Genomic DNA, 14,436 nt, shown 5'->3' with positions numbered 1-14,436 from the left:
ATAGTCTCTTAACGAAGATACAAAATATTCCCTTGAGATAAGTTTAATGGGTTTGTAATTCAGAATGTTAGGCCTAGCTACTTTAGTAAATAGTTACTAAAGTATATACATATGAAATTGGATTTCATAAATATATGATGAATAACTTAAAGGATTAAACCGGGTACTCAAGGATTAAGATGTAGTAATCTTCAAAGTGGCAGTCTACATTTATAACTTTGTATTACTATGAATATTTTATGAAGGAGTTGCATGTATAATAAAGTTTTAGGATATAATTTATAAATAAGGCCTAGAGTGCAACTATGTTTATATAGTGGTATTAGTTAATGGTAACTTTGGACTTGTCAAGAGTTGACAGAAAAACCCAAGACCCATTGGAACTAGTGTCTTATTGGTCTCTTTTGGTCCAACTCCAACTATGTTTATATAGTGCTATTAAATATAGTTAATGGTAACTTTGGACTTGTCAAGAGTTGACAGAAAAGCCCAAGGCCCATTGGAGCTAGTGTCTTATTGATCCCTTTTGGTCCCACGTATCACATACTAAAGCCCAATTGTAAAGGCCCAAAAGGCTAGTCCAATTAGATAATCAGTTATAAGGAGAGAAACATACGAAATTTTAATGTATGAAAAAGAGAGACATCATTGTGAAGTGGTGTGTATGTGAGAGTGAGACACTTTATCATTCTCCCTTGGAAACTCATTGAGAGACCACACTTCTTAGGCATAAAGTGGAATTGGAGTGAAGATTAAAAGTGTTCCCGAGTACTTCTGATTTTGGTTTTGATTTTCACCACATCAAGGTACGCTCTCTTGCTCTTAAATTCTGAAATTTTCATAGTACATGTTAACAATTGCAGATGAAGTAGATCCGTTAATTTTCTGCTGCGTATGTTTTGTATGCGATAAAAACATGTATTTTTTCATCACATTAGATGGACAAATCGTCCAAATACACGAAAAATTCAAATTCATTAAATTTACAATATTATAAAAGTTCAATGGAAAATTGTTTACATTAGATGTACAGAAAGTCCAAATTTGTGCAAGAATTCCAATATGTTGAATGTACGATGTCGAGAAAAATAAACTGGATAATTGAGTACATTAAATGTATAGAGATTCTGAATTCGCTGAAAAAATCAAAACGTTGAATGTACAAAATCATCACATTTTAAGAACAATTGAGAATATTGGATGGACAGATAGTCCGAATACATGGAAAAATTCAAATTTGTTAAATGTACGATACCATGAAAATTCAATAGAAATTTGTGTACATTAGATGTACAGCAAATCAAAATTCGTGGAATAATTCGCACTCGTTAAATGTCTGAGATCAAGAAAATTCAATGGAAAATTGTGTACATTAAATAAATAGAAAGTCTGAATTCACTGAAAAGATCAAATTCATTGAATGTACGGAATCAACAAAATTCAATGAAAAATTGAGAACATTGGATGGTCAGATAGTCCGAATACATGGAAAAATTCAAATTTGTTACATGTACGATATCATGAAAATTCAAGGGAAATTTTTGTACATTAAATATACTGAAAATCAAAATTCGTGGAAGAATTCCAACTCATTAAATGTACGATATCGAGAAAATTCAGTGGAAAATTGGGTACACTAAATGTATAGAAAGAAATCATCAAAATTCAATGGAAAATTAAGTACATTAGATGGACAGATAGTCTGGATAAGCAAAAATTTGAATTCATTAAATGTACGATATCGTGAAAATTCCATGGAAATTTGTGTACATTAAATGTACAGGAAATCAAAATTCATTGAAGAATTTGAATTCGCTAATGTACGATATCGTGAAAATTCAGTGAAAATTGTGTACATTAAATGTATAGAGAGTCTGAATTTGTTCAAAATCTCAATTTCGTTGACTATACAAAATCATCAAAATTCAATGGAAAATTTAGTACATTGGATGGACAGATAATCCCAATTGATGGAAAAATTTGAATTTGTTAAATGTATGATATCGTGAAAATTCAGTGGAAATTTGTGTACATTAAATCTACAGAAAATCAAAATTCGTTGAAGAATTTGAATTCACTAATGTAAGATATCGTGAAAATTCAGTGGAAATTGTGTACATTAAATGTGTAGAGAGTCTGAATTCGTTGAAAATATCAAATTTGTTAAATATATGAAATCATCAAAATTCAATTGAAAATTGAGTACATTGGATGGACAAATAGTCCTAATAGATGGAAAAATTCGAATTCATTAAATGTGCGATATCGTGAAAATTCAATGGAAAACTCTGTGCATCTAATGCACAGAAAGTCCAAATTTGTTGAACTAATCAAATTCACTGAAGGTACGATGTTGAGAAATATGAACTGAAAAATTGTGTAAATTAAATGTATAGAGAGTCCGAATTCGTTGAAAAAATCAGATTTTTTGAATGTAAGAAATCATCAAAATTCAATGGGAAATTATTTACAGTAAATGGATAGATGGTTCGAATATATAGATTATTCGAATTCGTAAAATGTACGATGTCATGAAAGTTCAATGAAAACCTATGTACATTAGATGTACTAAAATTCCAAATTCATGGAAGAATTATAATTCGTTGAATGTACGATGTCGAGAAAAATAAACTACAAAATTGTCTACATTAAATGTATCGAGAGTCTGAATTCATCGAAAATATCAAATTCATTGAATGTACGAAATCCTAAAAATTCAATGAAAAATTAAGAAAATTGAATGGATTGATAGTCTGAATACATGAAAAAATTCGAATTTGTTAAATGTACATTATTGTGAAAATTCAACGCAAATTTATGTACAATAAATGTACTAAAAAACAAAATTCGCAGAAAAATTCGACCTCGTTAAATGTACGATATCAAGAAAATTCGGTGTAAAATTATGTACATTAAATGTATAGAAAGTCTAAATTCGCTGAAAAAATCAAATTCGTTGAATGTAAGAAATCATCAAAACTCAATGGAAAATTGAGTACATTAGATGGACAGATAGTCCAAATAGATGGAAAAATTTGAATTCGTTAAATGTACAATATCGTAAAAATTCAATAGAAAACTGTGTGCATTAGATGGACAGAATGTCCGAATTCGTTGAAATAATCAAATTCGTTGAATGTACAATGTCAAGAAAAATAAACTAAATAATTGTGTGCAATAAATGTATAGAGAGTCTGAATTCGTTGGAAAAATCAAATTCATTAAATGTATGAAATCATCAAAATTCAATGGATAAATGATCATTAGAAGGACAGATCGTCCAAATACATGGAAAAATTCGAATTCGTTAAATGTACGATATCGTGAAAGTTCAATAGAAAATTGTATACATTACATGTACTGAAAGTCCAAATTCATGGAGGAATTCCAGTTCATTGAATGTAAAATTTAAAGAAAAATAAATAGGATAATTGTGTACATTAAACATATAGAAATTTTGAATTCGTTGAAAAAATCAAATAAATTGAATGTATGAAATCAACAAAATTCAATGAAAAATTGAGAACATTGGATGGTCAGATAGTCCGAATACATTTAAAAATTCTAATTTGTTAAATTTACGATATCATAAAATTCAATGGAAATTTTTGTACATTAAATGTACTAAAAATCAAAATTCGTGGAAGAATTCGAAGTCGTTAAATGTACGATATCGAAAAAAATCAGTGGAAAATTGAGGACATTAAATGTGTAGAAAGTTTGAATTCGCTGAAAAAGTCAAATTCGTTTAATGTAAGAAATCATCGAAATTCAATGGAAAATTGAATACATTTGATGGACAGATAGTCTGAATAAGTGAAAATTTAAATTCGTTAAATGTATGATATCGTGAAAATTCAATGGAAATTTGTGTACATTAAATGTACAAAAAATCAAAATTTGTTGAAGAATTTGAATTCACTAATGTACGATATCATGAAAATTTAGTGGAAATTGTGTACATTAAACATATTAGAGAGTCTAAATTCGTTGAAAAAATCAAATTCGTTGAATATACAAAATCATCAAAATTCAATGGAATATTGAGTACATTGGATGGACAAATAGTCCTAATAGATGGAAAAAAAATCAATTTCATTAAATGTATGATATCATGAAAAATCAATGGAAGATTGTGTACATTAGATGGACAAAAAGTCCGAATTCTTTGAAAAAATCAAATTCCACAAATGGACGACGTCAAGAAAAAAAATTGGAAAATTGTGTACATTTAATGTATAGAGAGTCTGAAGTCATTGAAAAAATTAAATTCGTTGAATATAAGAAGTCATTAAACTTCAATGGAAAATTGAGTACATTAGATGAAAAGATGGTCCGAATACATGGAAATATTCGAATCCATTAAATGTGAGATATCGTGAAAGTTCAATGGAGAATTGTGTACATTAAATGTATGGAGAATCTGAGTTCATTGAAAAATCAAATTTGTTGAATATACGAAATCATCAAAATTCAATGGAAAAATTAGTACATTTGATGGACAAATAGTCCAAATAGTTAGAAAAATTCGAATTTGTTAAATGTACGATATCGTAAAAATTCAATAGAAAATTGTGTACATTAGATTGACAAAAAGTCCGAATTCTATGAAAAAATCAAATTCGTTGTATATACAATGTCGAGAAAAATAAACTGGAAAGTTGCGTACATTTAATGTATGTAGAGTCAGAATTCATTGAAAAAATCAATTTTGTTAAATGTACGAAATCATCAAAATTCAATGGCAAAATGAGCACATTAGATGGACAGATCGTCCAAATACATTGAAAAATTCGAATTCGTTAAATGTATGATATCATGAAAGTTCAATGGAAAATAATGTACATTAGATGTGCAAAAAGTCCAAATACGTGGAAGGATTCTAGTTCATTGAATGTACGATGTCGAGAAAATTAAACAAGATAATTGTGTACATTAAATATATAGATAATCTGAATTCGTTGAAAAAGTCGAATTCATTGAATGTACAAAATCATCAAAATTCAATGAAAAAATTGAGAACATTCTGTTAGGATGTGTGCCCTTAAATCTTATTGTATGATGCTATGTATGACATTATGTTGTGATTAATAAATTTGATTTATTATTATCTAAAAATAATGGTAACATGAATATTGGGACATTATCATATAGTCCTTGAGATGCATAGTATGTGATTTATGTGATTTAGTCACAGAAGATATAAATCACAAGTTCTTTGTAAACTCTGAATTTTAGTTCGTAGTCGGTGATGAAATTGGGTATTTCATCTGCGAAGACTATAACATATCAACTAAGATGATTTGTCTTGATTATGGAAATTGAGATTTCTAGTTGGTATGTTAATATCTTTTAAGAGTTAAAACATATTGAACTGAACCGCTGTAAGATTTATTATTCTTCTAATGACTGTCAAATGAATAATAAACCCACGACTTATATTTACATGAACTCTTAATCCTGAGAGAATAATGGACTTCATGAAGTGTTGGTTGCTTTGATATATCAGGAGTGAGGTTTAAAATCACGATCAAAACCTCAATATGTTGGGCAACCTCATTTAGTGCTAATGGAACATATATTCTCAAGATGGAATTCATAGTTTCTTAACGAAGATACAAAATATTCACTTAAGATAAGTTTAATGGGTTTGGTTAATCAGAGTGTTAGGCCTAACCATTTTAGTAAGGAGTTACTAAGTATATATTTATAAAATTGGATTTCATAAATATATGATGAATAACTTAAAGGATTAAACCGAGTACTCAAGAAATTAAGATGTAGTAATCTTCAAAATGGCAGTCTATATTCATGACTTTGTGTTACTACGAATATTTATGAAGGGGTTGCATGTACAATAAAGTCTTAGGATATAATTTATAAATAAGACCTAAAGTGCAACTATATTTATATAGTGGTATTAAATATAGTTAATGGTAACTTTGGATTTGTCAAGAGTTGATAGAAAAGCCCAAGGCCCATTGGAGCTAGTGTCTTATTAGTCTCTTTTTGCCTCACTCCAAGCCACACACTTAAGCCCAATTGGAAATGTCCAAAAGGCCAGCTCAATTAGATAATCAGTTAGATACAAAGGGAGAAACATACAGAATTTTAAGTAAGGAACAACATTATTGTGAAATGGGTGTATGTGTGAGTGTAAACCACTCTCTTTAATTATCCTTTGGAAACTAATCGAGAGACCACACTTCTTGGGTATTAGTGGAATTGGAGTGAAGATTAAAAGTGCTCCCAAGTGCTTCTGATCTTTGTTTTTTGAAACTCACCACACCAAGGTATGCTCTCTTGTACTTGAATTCTGAAATTTAGATAATGCATGTTATTAATCACGATGAAGTAGATCCGTTAATTTTCCACTGCATATATTTTGTATGCGATACAAACATGTATTTTTCCAAAAATTGGTATCAGAGCGGTCTTCAATTTCGAATCTGTATAACATGTTTTGTGAGTTTTGGAATTAGTGACAATAGTTTCATGTTGTTAGAAATTAATTTTCTGCATGGTTGTTGAAATTATTGTTTGATGAAAACTGATATTAATGTTATGATGTTTAAATTTGGGTTTAAGTAAGTTAAATTGAAATTTAAGTCTATAGCATCAATGGAATTCAGTTTTGATATCATTTTATGTTTATTTTATTCATATGATGGTTGTTTGTTCATGAAAAACCGTTGAAAAACCCTCGATTGATCAAATGACAATCTACCTACTCGATCGATCGAGAGAAGGAAAATTCTGAATTTTTCTAAGTGTTTTCAAATGGATTAAGTGCAAAGCTGTGTGTGATTAGATTACACATGATTTCTAAAAAAATATAGTAGTGCAAGGCTTTGTGTAATTAGATTACACATGATTTCTTTTAAAAAAAACATTTATTTTAAAATATCTAGTGGGAGAGAGATACAAGGGTTGGATCTCACGAACTCCATTATCAGTTCATAGTATTGTGGGATAAGCACCTCGTCTTGGTGTATATGCCTTGCGATCTTGAAGGAGGGTGTTTTGTTTCATGGTACTATAAGTTTAAACACTATAAAGGGAGATGAAATGTGACTACACATGATTCTAGATAATGGTGTACACTAGACTAAGTGTAATGTTAACTTCCCAAAGGAGCTATGTCATTATTACTTAGAGGCTAAAGGTAATACGGCATATTATTAGTGTTTGATAAGAGTTATCATGATAACACTAATAACGAGAATAGTTCTCAATCAATTATAGTGTTTATAATAAACTTGCTACCAAGGAATTATAAACATGGGATTGGGTTGTCATTGCATATATTATATTATGGTTTTATTAAGGTTACATATTATATGCTTATATGATAAATTGATCATGTCTAGCTCACTTATTATATTCATGTTTATGATTTTCAAATTTTATCATGGCATCATATAGCCCACTGTTGCTATTCTTAATCAAAACAAACTGACTGGATCCAACTATGTTGACTGGAAAAGAAATTTGGATATTGTTCTTACAACTGAAGAGCATAAGTATGTGCTTAGTCAACATTGTCCTAGCTTTCCTTCATTAAATGCTCCTCTTGAGGAAAAACAGTGATATGATTGTTGGCAGAAATTTAATGAGATGGCCAAGTACTATATCCTAGCATTTATTTCAAATTTTCTACAGCATCAAATACAAGATGTAAAACTAGCTTCGAACATTATGCTAAGTCTGAAGGAGATGTTTGGTGAGCAAGGTCGTTCTGCAATGCAAGAAACTATGAGGCAAATTTATAATACCAAAATGGTTGAAGGTAGTTCAGTGAGGGAGCATTGTCTTAAGATGATCTCTAATCTGAATACATTGGAAGTTTTAGATGCCGACATTGATGAAGAATCCCAAGTGGATATGATACTCCAGTCATTACTAGAATCATTCAAGGAATTCAGACTTAATTATAACATGAATAAAAAGATTTATTCATTGTCTGAATTAATGAATGAGTTAGTGGCGGTGGAAGGAATTCTTGGTACATCCAGTGTTGAAGCCAATTTAGGTGAAGCTTCTTCTTCTTAATCTAAGTCGAAAGGCAAAGTTAAGAAAAAGAAGAAGGACTTCACCAAGCAAGATGGTAAACAAATTGCTTTAGGAGTTTCCAATAAGGGAAAGAAGGAGTACACCAAAAGAAAGTGTTTCCATTGTGGTGAGAAAGGGCATTGAAAGAGGAATTGTTCAAAATTCATAGCTACCAAGAATAAGGGTATGAAATATTCTTTACTTCTTGAAATATGTTTAGTACAAAATCTCACGGATTCTTAGTGTGTGGATTTAGGTTTTACTAATAATATCTGCAATACTTTGCAGGGGTTCCAGGAGACCAAAAGACTGAATGAGGGAGAATTGTTTCTTACTTTGGCTGATGGGAGCAAGATTCTAGTTATAGCTGTTGGAGTGTTTAATTTATGTTTTAGTTATAGAGTTTTAATATTGGAAGATTGTCTATATGTACCTAATGTTCGTAGAAATTTAATTTCTGCAACTTATTTAGGTAAACATGGGTATTGTGTTATCCTGAAAGACAATGTTGTAATAAAGAAGGATAAAGTGTTTATTTATTCTGGCAATATTGTGGATAGTCTTTATATTTTAACTCCTGATAAGCATGAATTATACAATTCTGGATTAGATAATAAATCTCATATAAAATCATTAAAGAGAAAGTTTCCTTCTAATGATGCATATCTTTGGCACTTGCATTTGGATCATATTAATTTAAATAGAATGCAAAGACTGATCAAAGATGGACTCTTAGAGCTATTGGACTTTGATGAATTCCCAGTTTATGAATCTTTTTTGGAGGGTAAAATGACCAAACGACATTTTAATGCAAAAGGTAGAAGAGCCCAAGAGTTGCTTGAATTAGTTCATACAGATGTATGTGGTCCTATGTTAACCTAAGCAAAAGGAGGTTATGAGTACTTCATCACTTTTACAGATGATTACTTAAGATATGGTTATGTGTACCTAATGAGACGGAAGTCCAAAGCCTTTGACAAGTTCAAAGAGTTCAGGGCTGAAGTTGAGAGTCAATTGGGTAAACGCATAAAGGTCATTCGATCTGATCGAGGTGGTGAATACCTTCTTGGGGATTTCAGAATTACTTAATTCAAAATGGGATTATCCCAATTGACTACACCTGGAACTCCTCAACAAAATGGTGTAGCGGAAAGAAAGAATAGGACTCTTTTGGAAATGATTAGATCCATGATGAGTTATTCAACTTTACCAATTTCTTTTTGGGGATATGCACTAAAAACTGCAATGCACATTTTGAATTTGGTTCGATCAAAATCTGTTCCCAACACACCCAAGGAATATTGGAGTGGGCGCAAGCCTAATATGAAATATCTTCACATTTGGGGATGTCTAGCACATGTGTTGAAAGGAAAGTCTGATAAGTTGGAAGCAAAAACAGAAGTATGCATGTTTTTAGGGTATTCAAAAGCAACTAAGGGTTATTTATTCTATAATCATAAAGATAACGAAGTGTTTGTTAGCAATCATGCCAAATTCTTGGAGGATGATTATGTGAATAACTTTAATCCTAGGAGTAAAGTTGTTTTGGTTGAAATAGATGGACCTATAACTGAACAACCAATGGATGAAACTAGGGATGATGTAGTCGTATTAGATACACCACAAGATACTACTTATGAGATGTCTAGTACACAGGTGTCTCGTCGTAGTGGGAGGATTATTCAGCCACCTATAAGATTCATAGGTTTGGGAGAAGCTTATGAAGCAATCTTAGGAGAGGTTGAATCTGATCTTTACACTTATGAAGAAGCAATGAATGATATAGATGCATATCATTGGGTCCAAGCTATGAAATTTGAATTGGATTCTATGTATTCCAATTATGTATGAGATCTTGTAAAGGCGCCTAATGGCATTAAACTCGTTGGTTGCAAATGGGTTTACAAGAGGAAGAGAGGGATAGATGGAAATTTTGAAACCTTTAAAGTAAGATTAGTGACGAAAGGGTATACACAAAAAGAAGGTATTGACTATGATGAAACTTTTTCACTAGTAGCCATGCTTAAGTCTATCAGAATTCTCTTATCAATTGCTGCTCATTATGATTATGAGATTTGAAAAATAGATGTCAAGACTGCATTTCTTAATGGCAATTTTGAAGAAGAAATCTACATGATGTAACCGGAAGGTTTCATAACAAAGAACTAAGAGCATATTGGATGCAAGTTGAAAATTTTCATTTATGGACTTAAGCAAGCATCTAGGTCATGGAACATCAGACCCGTTGGATGCCAATGGGTTTACAAGAGGAAGAGAGGGATAGATGAAAAGGTTGAAACCTTTAAAGTAAGACTAGTGGCGAAAGGGTATACACAAAAAGAAGGTATTAACTATGATGAAACTTTTTCACTAGTAGCCATGCTTAAGTCTATCAGAATTCTCTTATCCATTGTTGCTCATTATGATTATGAGATTTAACAAATGGATGTCAAGACTGCATTTCTTAATGGCTATCTTGAAGAAGAAATCTACATGATGCAACCGAAAGGTTTCATAACAAAGAACCAAGAGCATATTGGATGCAAGTTGAAAATTTTCATTTATGGACTTAAGCAAGCATCTAGGTCATGGGACATCAGATTTGATTAAGCAATCAAGTCATTTGGTTTTGAACAAAATCTTGATGAACCATGTGTGTACAAAAGACATCGAGATAAAGTAGTAATGTTCCTAGTGCTTTATGTTGATGATATTCTACTCATTGGAAATGATGTAGGGGTAATGTCATCAATTAAAGTTTGGTTGTCAAGCCAATTTGATATGAAGCACTTGGGAGAAGCTAACTATATTCTAGGAATCAAGCTTTGACGAGATCGAAAGAATAGGATGTTAGGTTTGTCATAAGCTGGATATATAGATAAGGTTCTAAAACGGTTTAGCATGCAAAACTCGAAGAAAGGATTACTTTCTTTCAAACATGGAGTTCCTCTGTCCGATGACTAAAGATCTAAGACTCTTGAGGAAGAAAACATGATGAAACAAGTTCCCTATGCTTTTGAAGTGGAAAGTCTCATGTATGTCATGCTTTGTACTAGACCGGATATTTGTTATTCAGTTGGCATGATCAACCGATATCAATTAAATTCAAGACTTAAACATTGGCAAGTTGTAAAGCATATTCTCAAGTATCTAAGGAGAACAAGAGATTATATGCTTGTTTACCATTGTGAGGATTTGATTCCCAATGGCTATACAGATTCAGATTTTCAATTAGATCTTAATTTCAGAAAGTCCACTTCAGGTTGTGTGTTCACCTTGGGAGGTGGAGCCATAAGTTGGAGAAGTGTTAAGCAATCTTGTATTGTTGACTCCACCATGGAAGTTGAATATGTTGTTGCTTGTAAAGCGGCAAAGGAAGCTATTTGGCTCAAGAAATTCCTTTCTAATCTTGGTGTTGTGAGAATTGAGCAAGTTCCTATTACATTGTTCTGTGATAATAGTAGAGCGGTTGCACAATCCAATGATCCAAGGAATCACAAGAAAGGAAAGCACATAGAAAGAAAGTACCACATCATTCGAGACATTGTTTCTCGTGGAGATGTAGTAGCAAAGATTGATAGTGCAAAGAATCTAGCGGATCACTTTACCAAAACCTTGCCCCAAAGGACTTTCGAGTCACATTTGGAGGAAATGAGAGTTAGATTAGTGCACAATAGTCTTTAGGGCAAGTGGAAGATTGTTAAGATGTGTGCCCTTAAATCCTATTGTATGATGCTATGTATGACATTATGTTGTGATTAATAAAGTTGTTTATTATTATTTAAAAATAATGATAATATGAATATTGGGACATTATCATTTAGTACATGAGATGCATAATATGCGATTTATGTGATTTGGTTACAAAAGATATAAATCACAAATTCTTTATAAACTCAGAATTTTAATTCATAGTCGGTGATGAAATTGGGCATTTCATCTGTAAAGATGATGAGAATCAACAAGTATTCAAGGATCCATTGCATGTTCCAGTTGGGTCTATTACAAGAGCAAGATCCAAGAAGATCAAAGAAGCACTTAATGGGCTGATTCAAGAGATTTGGGTTGGTTCTAACGCAAGACATTCCAAGCTTGGCCCAAAGGAAGATGAAAGCGTAATAAATTTAATTTAAGCTATTTAGGGCTAATCTGGCTTAATTATGAGTGATTTATGGCGTGAATTAATGGCTGATTGACTTTCCAGCTCTATATCAGTTAAGGCAGATTTTTTCCTATTTTGAATATGCTAATTTCAGACAAAATCAACTTTTATTTAGGGTTTTATTATTTAGTACGTTTTTTAGGTATTTTCCTTGTTTTTAGGTGCATTTAATGCTTTTTAGGTCAAATTTGATTCCTGGTATGGTAAGGTATCACTTAGGAGTTATTTTAGAATATATTTTCTTGTCTATCAAGTTTTATGGAGCCCTTAAATAGGCTCTGAAGTTTGTAAACGTTTTTCATAATATTATTGAATAGAAATCAGAAAAGGTAAGGCTTTGCTCTCTTTTGGTTCTTCAAGAACTGTGAACTTATCAAGGATTCTTCCTTGTGGCGTTCAAACTTTATACCTTTGATTCGTGATTCTTTATAATCATTGGGTCAAGGTCAACTTATACATTTGGTTCGCGTTTCGATTATAAACGTTGGGTCAGGGTTTCTATCATAAATCTAAATTTTAGCTTTCCTGGGTAAATATTCCAATATTTTTGTTGGGTCTCAAAGCGTGTCGATTGAGGTTCGCATCATTTGGTATCAGAGCACAGGTTCTAAAATCAGTTTCCTATCCCTTTATCTTCTGTGTCTTGTTATCATCCTATCTTGTTTCTTTTATGTTCTTCATTCATCGTTCTTATTTATTTTTTATTTTTTATTGAAGTGCATTAGGTTAAAATCGTGCACCTAGTTCCCAAAAAAAAAGTGAAAAAAAAGACATCTGAAAAAGAAATATAAAAAAAAAAATAAAAAAAAAAAAAGTGAAAAAAAAGACATCTGAAAAAAAAAAAAATTTGTAGTTTCAATTCTCTCAGACCAGAATATCGTTTTCTTTTGTCCTCTTCCTTTGATTTAGTGTTTCTGTCATATTTTCTTGCCGTTGGTATTTGTTTTTACATTACAAGTTGAATTTCTTGATCAAGTTTATTAGTTTAATGAAGAACTGAAAATGCAAAGTTACGATTGAAAAAAGGCAAGAGAGTGTGAGACTGTTATCGGGAAAAAGCCAATTTAAGAGTGAAACACGAGTGGGAGTGACATAATTTGAATGCAAACACGTGAGGAAGTGTTGTGAGGAATTATTTCTAACAATTCTCCGTTGTTTCCAAAGTATGTCTTTCAGGTGTGAAACATCAAATAGGGAAGGAGGGGAGGAGTCATCCATCATTTTACAGGCTATGCAACAACAATTTGAACGCATGAACGTGGTGTTTAATGAGATTCGGGATCGGATGGATAGGCAAGACACTGTAATTGCTACTTTGCGTGAGGAGCGTCCCCAAAGAGGCCCTAATGCTAGAAGGCAAGAAAGGCGTTCTCGCATGAATGATTCTGATGACTACCACGAGGATGAGTTTGAAGATGAAGAAGATCAATCTTCATTGAACAATGAGGGCAAGTTTGTGCCAAGGAGAGAAAGGCGTGGTAGAGGTTTCCAAAGAGATCCAAGATGGCAAGATGGGACTGACAGGAACCTAGGAAACATAAAAATGAAGATACCAACATTCCAAGGGAAAAATGATCCAGAAGCATACTTGGAGTGGGAGAAGAAGGTGGAGTTAATCTTTGAGTGTCACAACTACTCCGAGGAGAGAAAGGTAAAACTCGCTGTCATTGAGTTTACTGACTATGCTATTATATGGTGGGATCAACTTGTGATAAGCAGAAGGAGAAACCATGAGAGACCTATTGACAGTTGGGAGGAAATGAAGGCCATTATAAGGAGGCAGTTTGTTCCTAGTCATTACTATAGGGACTTGTATCAGAAATTACAGAGTCTTACTCAAGGCTATAGGAGTGTGGATGACTACCACAAGGAGATGGAGATTACCATGATTCGGGCAAATGTAGAGGAGGATAGAGAAGCTACCATGCAAGGTTTCTGAATGGGCTGAATTGAGACATTGCCAACGTGGTGGAGTTGCAGCACTACGTGGAGTTGGAGGACATGGTGCACATGGCAATAAAGGTGGAACGACAGCTTAAAAGGAAAGGAACTCAGTCATTTCAAAATTCGGGCTCCTCTACTTCATGGAGGTCAAATGGGAGGAAAGACGAAGGAGCTGTTTTCAAGTCCAAAGCCGAACCACCAAAAAGGAGAGATGAAGCTCCCAGTGTCAACAAAGGTAAAAATGAATCCCAGACTCGTAATCGTGATATTAAGTGTTT

The 14,436-nt window shown here is 32.3% G+C and overlaps 1 long non-coding RNA gene across 2 annotated transcripts in view; it reads right to left on the bottom strand.

Moving 5' to 3' along the window:
- Nucleotides 1-5,981: 5,981 nt before the first annotated feature.
- The window catches only part of LOC142617871 (uncharacterized), a 22,918-nt gene continuing 14,463 nt past the window's right edge, over nt 5,982-14,436 (bottom strand). Inside the window, exon 4 of one of the 2 annotated variants that reach the window (XR_012841081.1) lies at nt 5,982-6,316. This is a non-coding gene — a long non-coding RNA (uncharacterized LOC142617871). Of the gene's footprint in view, nt 6,317-6,338; nt 6,450-14,436 lie in introns of those variants that run through there. The other variant, XR_012841080.1, reaches the window with a different exon arrangement.

The sequence above is a fragment of the Castanea sativa genome, chromosome 11, assembly GCF_040712315.1.
Source record: "Castanea sativa cultivar Marrone di Chiusa Pesio chromosome 11, ASM4071231v1".
Classification (NCBI taxonomy): Eukaryota; Viridiplantae; Streptophyta; class Magnoliopsida; order Fagales; family Fagaceae; genus Castanea; species Castanea sativa.
This window is presented reverse-complemented; position numbering and strand designations above follow the sequence as displayed.